Here is a 14,671-nt window from a genome sequence, read left to right as displayed (position 1 = left end):
ACGCACCCACAAAAAAAGGATTAATGGCACACTTTGGAATTTGTATAATGGGCAAAACATCATGGCCTATAAACATCAGGGCCCAAGGGACACGACGACGAGTACACCGGGTAGTCTAGACGAAGGCGCCATCCGCAGCTCCTATGGACGCTCAATGTGTCAAATAGTAGCGCGACGCACATGGGCAACTCAACTAGGCCGGACCGTTGGCTCGCTCCTATATAGCGCGTAGGTCGTTGGGAATCGACATAGCGCGTACCTCTCCTCATGCACTGCTATTTCAATGCGCCGGCCCATTTCGGGGTTTCAGCCCAACCGGCTTTGGGAATGATCTAGGAACTTCCCTGAACCAGCTATTTCCGGTCTTTCTTTAGGTTTTTTTTTCTTCATTTTTCCCTTTCCTTTTTTTCCTTCTCTGTTTTCTTTTCTTTCTGTTCCTTCTTTCTTTTCTTTTCCTATTGGGAGCAGGGGGGGGGGGGGGGGGGGGGGGGTTCGTGCTCGCTTCGTTCACAACGCGCTATGCGCCCAATAGGAGCTCCCGAACCGTTGCACACATGCGCGCGGCACTGCAGCATGTGATACCGCATCGCTTTATTGCAATGGCACTATAGCCCACATTTCAAATTTACAAACATATGTCAAAAAGGGAGAAAAGTTTTCAAGTTTGTGAAAGTTTTCTGAAAATGCCTCTATGTTTCGAAATTGTAATAATTTTTCAAAAATAAACAGAATCTGCAGTTATATACATTTTTATTTTTTTCAACATTTATTGGAAATTATGAACATTTTTAAAAAACACAAACATTTTTTAATTGTGTTTTATTTTCTAAATTGTGACTTTTTTTCTGAAAAAATGATAACATTTTGAAACTATTAACATTTTTCAAAAATGTAAACAATTTTTTGAAAACATGAATTTTTTTTAATCTGGATATTTATTATAAAAGCTAACAATTTTGGGGAAAAAAGCGAATAATGTTTAGAAGAAATGATTTTTTATGTTCCATTTAAAAAAAACACATTCTTAAGTTTGTTTTTAAAATTTTGGACATTTTTTTGAAAAACATGAACACAACATGATTTCTTTTTTGAAAATTTTAGGAAACACAAATATATTTTTGAAATTTCAAACTAATTTGGAAATTCGGAACAATTTTTGAAGAAAATAAAAGGTGAAGAAAAAGACAGAGAAGGAAAAAGAAAACAAAAAAAGGAAAAATAGGAATGAAAACGAATGAAATAGAGAGAGAAGAATACCGATTCAGGAACCATTTTTTAGAAACACCTGTAATCTTATTCATCACCATAACAATTTTAAGTACACCGATTTGGATCTAAGATGCAAGGAAATACAAAGTAACTCCTATGACTAATAATTACAATGAAATCTCTTCTAGGAGGTCTGGGAATACTAAGCTACGCTAAACACCCATAGTGCTCACCTCCCTCTCCTGTGCGTTTGGGCGATTGGACACAGTGAGCGTACGATAGATTTTGCCAACACCGCCATCATCCTTGTTCCTCTGATAAATCAGCCTTGCCCGCCGCCCCCTCCCTTCGGTCCTCCTCCCGGGATCACAAATGTTGTAATCTACCAACTTGGGGTTATGGCAAGAGTAAGAATTTGAATGGCCAAAGTAGAATGTGGTTGGAAATGTTTAAGGCTTTCAGGTTACCAGAAGTATGTTTGAGAATTGCTAAATGACAAATCCATATGTATTTATATATTTATACATGATGGAATTTGGCATGTGAAGGGCAACAACGAACAAAGTATTATTAGAAAAATTGGTTTCAGCATTCCAACATATGGATATGTGCACAATGTGGTGCATGAGTCTTCTTGTTAGTGCAATGCATGAACGGGGAACATAAAAAAGTCGAAGTAATAGCTAGTAGTAATCGAGCCATTAATTAACTTGATCGGAAGTAAGACCACCTGGACCTTATTGGAGGTAATTATGCAGTGAGGTATATACATATACATATTTGTCTTGGCGTGATGACTAACATGCTTAAATCTCCGAGGTTCATAAGGGTAGATTAAAGGCAAAAGGCTAGTGTTCAACCATATCCTTCACTGGCTTGTTCCTTGAAAGCATTTAAGCGCACAATCATTTTTTTTGAAAAAGGAGGTTAACCCTCGGCCTCTGCATCAGAACGATACATATGGCCATATTATTAATAAGCAAAGGTTCAACAAAGTCTTCAGGTCTCAAAAGGAAAAAAAATGCTCACATAGAGAAAAACACAAAATAACATGATAGCCACAACCGGCAGGCAAAAGAGAAGATAGGAAACTCTACCCCTATCTTATTACATGACCGCCATCCAAACCGGTTGAAGATAGCCCGTGCTACCGCCTCCCACCGGATAGACCCAGTAACCATACGCTCCCCGGCATCCGTCGGAGTGAGTAGCGACCACATATGGATCAGTGAAGTGGTCCGGAAAATAACCTGCAAAAAATGAATATTTGTTGTTCTGTTAAAAACCAAATCATTCATGCGGTTCCATACTGCCCATAAGAAAGCACATGCTCCTACACGGATATGTCTCGCCGTTTCTGAATCTATTCCATCTAACCACGTCCCAAATAACGTGTTGATAGTATTCAGAGGAGTAATATTAAATGCTATGTGGACAGACTGCCATAATTTTTTTGCCATTGGGTAGTCAAGAAAGAGGTGTTTGATGGATTCATCATGAGCACAGAAGCTATATAATTGTCCTTAGTTAGAATGACTTGTTTATGGACAAACCACATAAACACTTTAATTTTTAAAGGCACTTTGACTTTTCAAACATGTTTCGAACGAGAGATAGGGCCAGTGTTTATAATATCCAAATACATGGATTTAACCGAAAACTCTCCATTCTTAGTTAGTTTCCAGTGCAACTGATCTGACTGTTGAGAGAGGTGGACATACATCAATCTCCTTACAAGATGGAGCTAAGCTTCCCAACGGTTTCCCGCTAAAGTCATCCTGAATTGAATATTGAGAGGGTTGGACTGTAATACTGTTGCAACATAAATGTCTCTTCGTTGAACAATATTATAGAGAGAAGGATATTGGAGTGCAAGGGGCGTCTCCCCTAACCATGTACCCTCCCAGAATCTCGTGGTAGTACCATTTCCAACTATGAATTTTGTCCTGTTGAAGAAGACTGATTTCACTCTCATCAGTCCCTTCCAAAATGGTGAGTCCGTCGGTCTAACCATCACCTGGGATAAGGTTTTGGAATGGAAGTACTTATTACGCATAATTTGGGCCCATGTGGCATCGGTCTCTACAGATAGCTTGTACAGCCACTTGCTGAGAAGACATTTGTTCTTCACCTCTAAATTTTCTATGCCGAGGCCCTCTTGATCTTTTGGCCTACAAATAATATCCCATTTAGCGAGTCTGTACTTTCGTTTTAACTCATCGCTCTGCCAGAAGAAGCGCGATCGATAGAAATCTAGTCTTTTCCGAACTCCAACTGGTACCTCGAAAAAGGACAACAGAAACATAGGCGTACTCGTGAGAACCAAACTAATGTGAATTAGTCGGCCTCTATATGACATAAGCTTGCCCTTCCAACAGCTTAGTTTCTTTTCAAATCAATCCTCAATGCACTTCCATTCTTTGTTGGAAAGCTTGCGATGGTGAATTGGTATACCCAAATACGTGAAGGGCAAAGACCCCAATTCGCACCCGAACAATTGTTTGTAAGCTTCTTGTTCGTCTTTAGCTCTTCCAAAGCAGAACAATTCACTTTTATGGAAGTTATTTTTTAACCCCGACAATTGTTCGAATAAGCATAACACAAGCTTCATGTTTCTTGCTTTTGCCAAATCATGCTCCATAAATATGATAGTATCATTAGGTTCAAAAAAAAAGATGATAGTATCATCAGCGTACTGTAGGATGGACAGTCCTCCGTCCACTAAATGCAGGACAAGACCGTCTATCTGGCCATTATCTTTAGCTCTTCCTATTAGGATCGTCAACATGTCTACCACTATGTTGAACAGAATCGGAGACATCGGGTCTCCTTGCCTCAGACCCTTGTGTGTCTGGAAATAATGACCTATGTCATCATTCACTTTGATTCCTACACTTCCTTTTTGTGTGAAAGAACCTACCTGGTTTCTCTACGACTGATCGAATCCTTTCATTCGCAAGGCCTGCTGAAGAAATGGCCATTTTACCTTACCGCACACTTTCTCAAAATCCACTTTAAAAAACCACCTCATCTAGTTTTTTCGTGTGGATTTCATGAAGCGTTTCATGTAGGACCACAACCCCTTCTAGGATGTTTCTGTCCGACATAAAAGCAGTTTGGGATGGTTGCACCACAGAATGCGCAATCTGCGTAAGCCTGTTAGTTCCAACCTTGGTGAAGATTTTAAAGCTGACATTAAGAAGACAGATCGGCCTGAACTGCTCAATCCGCACGACCTCTGTTTTCTTAGGAAGCAACGCAATCGTTCTGAAATTCAAGTGAAGTAGCTGCAAATGTCCATAAAACAAATCATGGAACATCGGGAGCAAGTCACCCTTAATGATGTGCCAACAATTTTTATAAAATTCAGCCGGAAAACCATCCGGCCTCGGCGCTTTATTATTTTTCATTTGTGAAATTGCCTCAAACACCTCTTTCTCCGAAAATGGGGCGGTCAAAATATCGTTCTCATCCGTTGCTAGTTGATTGATATCCTCAATCCTCGACTCATCTAAGGACACACAATTATCCTCAGGTGGCCCAAAAAGCTGCCTATAGTAATTGATGATGTATATTTTTAGGTTCTCCTGTCCTACAACCGTCCCCTCATCTTGCTCAAGCTGAAAGATTCTCTTCTTTTGATGCTTGCCATTCGCAATCATATGGAAGAATTGAGTTTTATCGTCCCCTTGGACAATTTTGTGAACTTTAGCTCTTAGTGCCCACTTCAATTCCTCCTCACGAATCAGTTCTTTCAGTCTCATTTCCGCCTCCATTTTAGTTTCCAACTCCCTAATATCTAGAATGGAGGATTCGGCTTTGAATTCGAGGGAATTAATAAGGAGAAGGAGCCTTTCCTTTTCGACCTTATATATCCCACTCAAATGTTTGGCATCTTTCTACATTCGACCTCCCTCCTGAATCTTTAGCCCATTCCCATGCTATCAAATCCAAGAACCCTTCTCTTTCAAACCAAGTTAATCGAACGAGAAGGTATTTTTGTTACCCACATGGGTTGCCTCTCCAGAGTCGACAAGCAGTGGGGTATGATCGGAGATCGCGCGTGACAACGCTTGGACCGCCACCAGAGGAATTTTCTGCTCCCATTCAATGCTGGCGAGGACAGGATCCAACTTCTCATACGTTGGATTTGGTAACGTGTTGGCCCAAGTCAATTTTCTACCGAAAAGCTCGATCTCTCTAAGATCCATGCTTTCAATGATTGTATTAAACATAAACGACCATCTTCCGTCAAAATTATCATTGTTTTTTTCCTCCCGTCTTCAAATAATATTAAAATCGCCCCCAACCAGGATTGGGAGCTGCTCACTACCACAAATACGCACTAAGTCTGCCAAAAAATATGGTTTAAGCGCACAATCATGGCCTATGATAAAAAAGAACTTCAAACATTAACTAAATCGTGTATAGATCACATGTTCAAGCACATCCATTGGGGACATATGCAGGTTGGGAGGGAAAGAGTGTTTACCCTAGTCATTGTTGTAGCACCCACGCCGAGCCTTTGAAATCAAGAACAAACCAAACACATACGAAGTATGGAGTAACTGATATTGAAACCGATGCCCGGGATTATGCATCATCAATTTCAAATACCTAGCAGGAGTGAAGTTTTACATAAGAAGAATTTGAGCACAGGAAACGCCAACAACATAGGTGGTATTGGTATTTGCCTAGTTGGCACCTCTTTAGGTAGATCATCCTGTAAGTGTAACATTATCTGGTAGCTGTCATCCGATTTCTTTGAACCCATAGGCATCTGCTTCCTTTCTCCCTCATCATCAAGTAGTAGTTGAGTAATAGGTACAATTGCTGCTTGCTAGTTTCCTCTTTCTTTCTTTTGTGTGTGTGTGTGTAAAAGATCGATTCATATGTATCAACTGTTACATCATAGAGGAAATATGCAATTCTCGAAGTTCATGATTTCTCCTCAGGGTGTCTAACCAAAAGAGATCACTCTACAAAAGTTCTCCAAAAACTACTATTAGAAGGAAATATGAAGAAAGAATCATTTCCATGATGGTATATATGTGTGTGTATAAAACTACACCTATACACTTTTTATTCTTGTATTTTACTATCTACTACCATGCAATCTGTTGTCGTTTGTTATCTCTGGTGATATATTATTGTATATACCAGTAAAAATGTGCCTTTGGAATTCAGCGAAGATTTTACAGATAGATAATTCCAAGCCCACACTAAAGGACACTATCAGTGTGATTTAGATGGATAAATATAATTTGTTAGCTCGAATAGTTGATTTATTCTTACATGACATTCTACAAATAATAATATTTTTATTACCTACAAAGGAATATATATTGTGATAGTACATAAGGGAATATCAATCCGCACACTGAGTATACCTCAGCTGATTAGGTTCATGGAAATATGTCCACCAGGGTTCAAGTTATAGCGGTATGGCATGCCCTTCAACTACGAGGTGCTTCTGATCGCTGGCGTAGCTATGGCAAGGCTCAAAGGGCCATGGCAAGGCTCAAAGGGCCATGGCCCGCCCAGGCTGGAGCAAAACAAAGTTTTACAAGAAGTTTTTCCCACAATAATGTATTGATTTTTAATTTGGTAGCACTGTTTTACTATCCGGCCTGCCCAACATATTTTTGGTAGCTCCGCCATTGCTTGTGATAACTTCGATAATGTCAAGATATGCATGCTCAATCTATCGAAGATGCTTATATGAGTAGAACGCGGGTATGCTAATCTAAATTGTCCGACGCCGGTGCCGACAATGCATGTGGGTGTGGTGACCCTCTTGAGGGTGCCGTCATGGTCCCCTCCCCTCACCAGAGCTCCGAGTGAAACTCCTTCACCATATCTTCGGTCTCGGTGGCGGTGTGTAGCGTCGACACCCTCTTGGGGACGCCGCCGTGGAGCTCAGGTACCCTCTGGCCGTGACATATCGTCATTGGCGGGCTAGCTTGGATCTGTCTCAAAGCTCCTTTGGCTCTGACGTGGGACCGTCTCGATTGCTTCTTATCTTTTACACGTGACTTCGGTGTCTCCACTCTCGGTCCTCATTATCCGCAGGCAGGAGAGGAGCTCCATGGGCTGGAGTGAGAGGGCAGCCGACCCTCTCCGGGGACAACTTGATGTGTGTTGATTCAATGTCCGATGGTTTCTCAAGGAGACGTGGTTTCTTTTCTAGTGAGCAGTCTCGATCGAGTGCCTCTTGATTGGGTGTGACTATTCTTGAACATTCATTTTACCTTTGATCTACTTTGTAAGAGCGTTCATTCATCACCTTGTATCGGTTCGGTCGTGTTGCTTTATGCAACGAAAGTATATTTCAAGATTACGTGTATGTACGTGAGCGCCTGCAACTGTACTATTTCCAAATTTTTTAATCAATCAGCTTCACGGCTGTTAAACTAGCAATCGGCGAACATACTCCTTCGATTCGTTTTCTCTTTCCGAGAGATCCTTCTTTTCCATTTTTGCTTTCGAGGGCCGTAAAATCGAGAGGGCCGAGATGCTATGCTATGCGTTGCTTGGCATGTCGAAGCCCGCGGCCCACTGGCTTAATTCACGGCGCTTGGCACGTACCCTCTTCAAAAGTCGAAACAAGCTTGTGAGTATTTTCAGCCGTGTGGTTCGTTAGGGAAGTTGAAACCCTACCCTAGCAATGGCGGCGGCGGCCAACTGGGTTCCCATGGGCGACGGCCTCCGTCTGGAGACGGCGAGGGCGGTGGCCAAGGCGCACGGCGTTCCCCTCGACGTGGTGCTCAAGGGCTGCTACGTGGACGCGGTGGACGGGCCGGACGGCTTCCCGGATCTCCACGGCGTGGAGGACCACGTCACGGTCACCAATCAGGCCGACGGGCGGCACCTCATCAAGTTCGCCAACTACGATGCCTTCGAAGCAGCCTGCGAGGCGCCGACGGCCCCGGGACAGCAGGAGGAGCAGGAGGACGCCAGGCTCACCGTCGTCATCATGCCCTACGCAGACCACGACTCGTGCGACAAGCTCCAGGATCTGGCCGCGTATCCCGAGTTTGGGTACGCCAAGATCGACATAGCCAACTACGACATGCTGCTGTGGAAGAAGAGAGACATGGCCGCCCTCAACGAGGAAGCGGACAGGTGCCGCCAACTCGGCACCGAGATGGAGATCACGGTGAGAAGGCTCCTCCCGGCGGACAAGTGGCGCAGGCTGGGGACGGGGAGCGGCGACGGCAAGATCGCCCGGGAAAGGCTGCTGAAATCGCACCTCGACGCCAAGCGGTATGGGGACGCGCACGAGCTTCTCCTGCTGCTCGACAAGGGGAAGCACGACGCCATCTTCGGACCGGCCGGGTGCTACGACCCGTGCCGCCCCGGTGACAACGCTGCTTCGGGTGATCATGCCGCCGCAGAGAAAGAGGCGACCGCCGGTCTCCTCGAGCGTTACAAAGAGGAGCTAGACGAAAGATATGGTGCTCACCCACTACACCCGTATCCCGAGCGCGCAGATATCCTCAAGATGGAGGCCCGGAACAAGCTCAGAAGGGAATTGGCCAACGCACGCAGGGAGGTTCAAGACATTGTTGAGACTGCAACACGAGAGATTGAGCGTATAGCTGACCAGCTCGAAGCCATGGGGGTCGAGCCTAGACTTCTTGGCTGCGGCATCTGAGCAGCTCACACCCCCATTGCAGTCCCAGATAGTAAGAGGAATAAAAGAAAGCTGATTGTCGGTCAGAAATGCTCTGCGTTTAGTTATATATTAAACGTTTTTCTTTTGAATTGAATGGTCATTATATACATTTGTCATCTCTATGTGGAAATTTTGATATCCTTGTATTACTTAATTGTCTCCGAGTTAGTCTGATATCATTAGTCATGTGTAAGGTGAAGATAATATTAATCACATCTATTCTAGGGCGAAGTATCAAGTGAAAACGCTGATTCAGTGAAAATCTGGAAACTCACCTCGTGAGTCATCAGATCAATAAAGAGCGGCATAGATCTTAGGTCGTATCCCACCAGCCACTTAAACACTAATTAGCAAATAACCCCTTCATTTACGCACCAGGTCCTTACGTTTCGACTACGATCGATTCGTCTTTCAATCTCGTCGGCGAGATGGAGACTTGCCCTACGCCGGCCACGACGGGCCGTCCGTCGACCGTGAACTACTCCCTCCGCCGGCCACGAAGAGCCCCACGCCAGCCACGATGCGTCCTCCGCCGGCCACGAGGGGCCCTCCGCTGGCCGTGAACTATCTCCCTCCGCCGGCCATGTTCCCTGTCGACGCATCGGTGCCGCCTCTTCAGGACCTCGCTCCTCCTCGTACTGTGCCATGCCTCAACCTCGTCTTAGCCCTGCACAGGTAAGCAACAGCTGCTTCGGTTACTGATTGTACTAATATGGCGTCGGTCTTATTGCCACAACATCGTCATATCCCTCCACCTGATGGTAGAACAAGCACTACCTGAATCATGTTAACCTGAATGTCATAGTTGTCTTTCTTCAGTTGTACTTTTGAAGTATCTGGTTTGGTCTTTCTTGTTTGCATCTTCGTCGGTGTACTGTAGCATGTACATCAGTTGCCGGCAGTAGAATATGTAAAACTGGACTTGTAAATCCTACTTGAGAGCAGTAGAGTAAATTACAAAAACAAAAAATATGGGATGAGTTCCCAAATTAAAAAGGGGATGGAGAAGGGAAGAGAAATAAGAATGGAGAGGGGAAGAAAAATGTGGGAGGACCGAAAAAGCCTCGCACCTGCAGGACATGTAACCAAGTTGGCTTCCATGACAGTCGTAGTTGCCCCCAAAAGAATCAACAATAATAAAGGTAGTTATCATACACACAAAATAGCTATATTATTTCATAATTTGTATGTTCATTCTGACTGTTTTTTTTATGTTTATCTGCAGGTTCCTTTATTTCGATTCGAGGCAACCGCATGTTTTTATTTTGGGCAGTACAAGATTGAAGTTGAAGCCTCAATATTTTCTTCTCTGAATTTTGTACTTCTGAGAATCATCTAGTTATGTAGCCTCAACCTTGTACTCCCTCCATTCCAAATTACTCGTCGTGGTTTTAGTTCAAATTTGGAACTAAAACCACGACGAGTAATTTGGAACGGAGGGAGTAGTTAATTAAGTCAATGCCGTACCTATCATATCGATTCTGGCCATACTTAGCATATCGATTCTGGATGTTACTATTGGTGATGAAACTTAAAATATTTAGTACTGATTGTACTACTATTATGTTGCCTCCAATTAATTGCTTCGGATACTCGACTAAGTTTGTTGTCTGCTGCATGATAGTAACTTGTTGTAGTCAGGTGGCATGATATCTTGCCGTCTCATTTGTTTTTGTCCTTTTGTTTAATTTCTGCCAATTGCATGAAAATTCATGCTTCTTGTCAAAAGTATTGGCAAGATGAACTTCTGTCCATAAGAGCTCTTGTCAAAAATTATTGGCAAAATGAACTGATTCACTCCATTAGTTAAGTATAAACAGTACCCAAAGTTCATATGGATAGTCAGTGATAACATTTGACAGCAACATCCATGGACAGATTACATAGACCGACTATATCAGTTCACATTCAATCAGATTACATCACAAAATTCTGTACATCAATATGGCATTCAGACAAATTCTGTATATCAGTTCACATTTTATCAGATTAGCTGCCGTGCTGTCCGCAACTAAGCTGCACACTGCTGTGACTCCTGCTCGCCCAACATACACCCTTGGACTGAATTATGTGTAAACTTTCATCCGACATACACTTGCTTGTATTCAGAAAATTTTGTCTTTACAAATTCTCAGATTACATCGTTGGAGCACCGTTCAGTCTAAATAAAGAGAATCAACAATGCTTTCACGTTGAGTGATAACACCTCACAAGATCAAAATTGCATTCAGAAATTTCATCTCTACATGACAAGCACGCACAACAAATCTGCTGTAAGGAGGCACTGTAGAATCAAGCTTCAAACGAGCAACATCACATTCCACCGCCTGCCCCGTCGGCAGCATGCCTTGCGGGAGCCTTCCTCGCACAGGAGAGCTTCGGCGAGGTGGACGCCTACATCAGCGCCGTTGGTAGCCCCGCCGGCTATCGCCGGATACCTCCGTAGCATCCGCCCGGCGGCGCCGCCATGGGGGACGGCTACGCAGTAGGTCGTCGCAGCGAGGGATGGATCCGTCGTCTGTCGTCGCGGTGGGGAACGGCTTGGTTCCGCTCTAGGTCGTCGCGGTAGGGGAGGCCCCGTCGTCGGCCGTCGCGGTGGTGGACGGCAGCAGCGCCATGGTCCTCGCGGTGGGGCGTGGGGAGGCGACAATGGATGAGGTGAGATCTAAGACTTCGTGTGTAGGACAGGGGGTTATATGAAAGATAGCCATAAGTGGCTGGTTACCAAACCCACCTCTCATCTGTGCCATCAATTAAAGATCCAACGGCTCGGGTCGCAAGTTTCCAGATTTTCACTGAATCAGCGTTTTCACTTGATACTTCGCCCTATTCTAGTCATCTGCAAGTGTCGTTATATATCTCATCATATATACTCTCACGTGCAACTAATGCATACATACATACATACATACATACATACACTCATGTATAAGTCTGTACACTCCCTCTTGTCACCGGTGCTCCTGCTTATTTGGTTTCCAAGCTACGCACACAACACAGACCCTAGATCCCACATTATCTCCAAATTTTATAGACTTAATCCTCTTGTGCCTGCGAAGCATCTTCTACGAGCACAGCTCCAGATTAACACCACACCACCTGACTGGCTCAGTTGCGACCACAAATGCCATAAACAAAGACGATGTCATGCTTCCGGGAAAACCCTTCCAATAGCATTTATAATGGCAGCACATTGATCGGTGAATATTGTCTCAGGCTGCTTAGAGCATCTCCAGCCGTTGAGCCTCCCAGGAGGCTTTTTTTCGCCGCTTGGGGGGCTGCCGGCGGAAATTTTGACCTGGGGGTGAAAATCTTTCCAGCCGTGTTCACCCCCAAGCCGTGCCCAGACCGTGCCCACCCCAGGCCACGGCCGGCCCGGCCTCGCCGCCGAGCTCGCTCCTCCGCACGAGGGTTCGCTGGCCACCTCCATCCCTGTGCGTACAAGTACTCGTGCCCAGCTAGCTAGCTAGCAAAGCAGAGCCAATCGATTCGGCTGTGTGCGCGCTTGCTAGCTAGCTAGCTTGGCTCGTTTGAGCACAGGCGGCCAGCCACACCTGCGGCGTCCACGCGAACGGCCGGTCACCTCGAGCATGCTCCGACCGCGCCTCTTCATTCCTCCATCGCTCCAGGAAAAAGGCATCGCCGGCACGCCCAGCTGCTCCCCAGGGGGCTGGGTTTGGGGTGGTACTGCCGGCGTCAAATTTCTCTAAATCCGGCGAAAAGTGGGGCTTTGGGGGCGCGAGTGGGGGGATATTTTACTGCCGGCGCCCAAAAAGTGGCCGTGGGGGCGTCTTGGGGGGCCGGCTGGAGATGTTCTTACCGGACATAGCTTGTACGAAAGTTCTAAGAATCTTCAGAAAGAAGGAATTTCCTAGGAAGAGGGCACTAGTATACTGAACTCACCATGATTGGAGATGTGGGCAGAGGATGTTTAGATGGAAGGGTTGCCGTATATGTTCCATGATCCGGTGCCTCGCTGCTGTCATCAGGCGGCGCCATCTTGCCACGCCGTCGCCGGCGAGATGAAAGAGATGGAGATGGGTTTTCCGTTTTGGAAGATGAATCAGTTTAGAAGCTTAAAGGACGGGCGTGGGACATGGGGAACGAGGTGGGCTGGAGGTCGGGCGAGGAACGGTGCACTGAGATTCGGATGGCCAGCTGGCGCACGAGGGGGTGGGTCTCACGATCGGGTCGGTACGACCCGGTCGTATAGGATCTTTTTCCCCTGCCTTGCTAGGTTGCAATCATAATATCGTAAATACATGACGATATTTTTCAAGGTCCAGAAACCCATGAGCAAACTCTCGGCCAACTCGGACATCATATAACCACTTTGGGTTTTTCTCCGATCGACCTTGCTTAAGACCAAATGGGTCGATCGTCATGGATTCGAGTGACCGTGTGTTCTCGAGAATATAGAGTGCAAGCTCAATTTGGCCATTAAAACCAACAAAACCCGTCATGCGCACGTTCAGACGGCGCTCCATCCTGCCACGTGCTCTGGCGATGCTCCGGCCAGCCGTTGCCGAGCTCCTCTGTCTGCACGCTGCTCGCACCTGGCGTCGCCAGGTCCCCGCTCCGGCGTTGACCGGTTTCAGAAAACAGATTGAATCCTCCATATAAGATGGATGGGTGCTCTAATATACGGGAACATGTAAAAAAATATGGGATATGCTATTTTACAGGATTTATTCGATGCGTTTTTTTCAACCTGTATCGTAAATACTCTAACTCGATCTGCTAAAGATGCTCTAACTCGATTGCTAGCATCTCACACACACTGGAACACGTACATGTTGTTGGCGGCGAAATGTTCCATGTAGCTTTAGTTTACCAAACTAGCAATGAATGATGTCCAAAAACCTAAGAGCAAGACAATTTGAGATCAAGTTCCCCATATCCTCCATGATACACACAGCACTAATTGTGAACTTCGTGACCTTCATGAATCCGTAAAAGTTTCGAGGTGGCTTTAAAGAAACAGACTTCATCCAGATAGACTGGATATTGTTTTCACGTTGAAAAATATGAAACGGGAATTCATAAGCATCTTCAGCTATGCGTACTGATTTAGGGTCAAGATTGAGCACAATCTCACTATGTAAGCCAAGGAATCACAATTATCCATCCAAATCAACTATGTAAGCCAATGAATCACAATTATCCATCCAAATCACACTGAAATTTTCCTTCAATGTGACCCCGCAGTTATCAATATGTGAGATCTTAATGGAATTTCAGAGGCAACAAACGACAACAGATTGCATAGTAGGTAGTAAAATATAAGAGTAAAAAGTTGTATTTTTGTAGTTTTGTACACACATAGGCAGACCATGGAGATGATTCTTTCTTGATATTTCCCTTCTAATGGCAGCTTTGAGAGAACTTTTGTAGAGTGGTCTCTTTTGGTTAGACACCTTACAGAGAAATCATGAACTTTTAGATCGCATATTTCCTCTATGATATAACAATGGATACATATGAATGGATCTTTTACACCTTACTGTTTTACTAAATACAACGGGACCTGTTGGATCCGGTGGATCTCGGGTAGGGGGTCCCAAGCTGGTGATATTAGCTAGATGGTAACAGGACAAAGAGGGACACGATGTTTTACCCAGGTTCTGGCCCTCTCGGAGAGGTAAAACCCTATGTCCTGCTTCTATTGTATTGATTGTGATGGAGTACAAAGTACATGATGATTTACCTTGAGATCATATGTGAATGTCTCTAACTTAACCCTACGGACTAAACTCCCCTGCTTATATAGGCACCGGCGGTACC

The 14,671-nt window shown here is 44.8% G+C and overlaps 1 long non-coding RNA gene across 1 annotated transcript; it reads left to right on the top strand.

Moving 5' to 3' along the window:
• Window positions 1–8,910: 8,910 nt before the first annotated feature.
• On the top strand, window positions 8,911–10,595 carry LOC120973873 (uncharacterized). Its single transcript, XR_005769457.1, has 2 exons — window positions 8,911–10,029; window positions 10,113–10,595. It is a non-coding gene; the product is annotated as an uncharacterized lncRNA (long non-coding RNA).
• The last annotated feature ends 4,076 nt before the right edge of the window (window positions 10,596–14,671 follow it).

The sequence above is a fragment of the Aegilops tauschii genome, chromosome 2 (assembly GCF_002575655.3).
Source record: "Aegilops tauschii subsp. strangulata cultivar AL8/78 chromosome 2, Aet v6.0, whole genome shotgun sequence".
Lineage (NCBI taxonomy): Eukaryota > Viridiplantae > Streptophyta > Magnoliopsida > Poales > Poaceae > Aegilops > Aegilops tauschii.
This window is presented reverse-complemented; position numbering and strand designations above follow the sequence as displayed.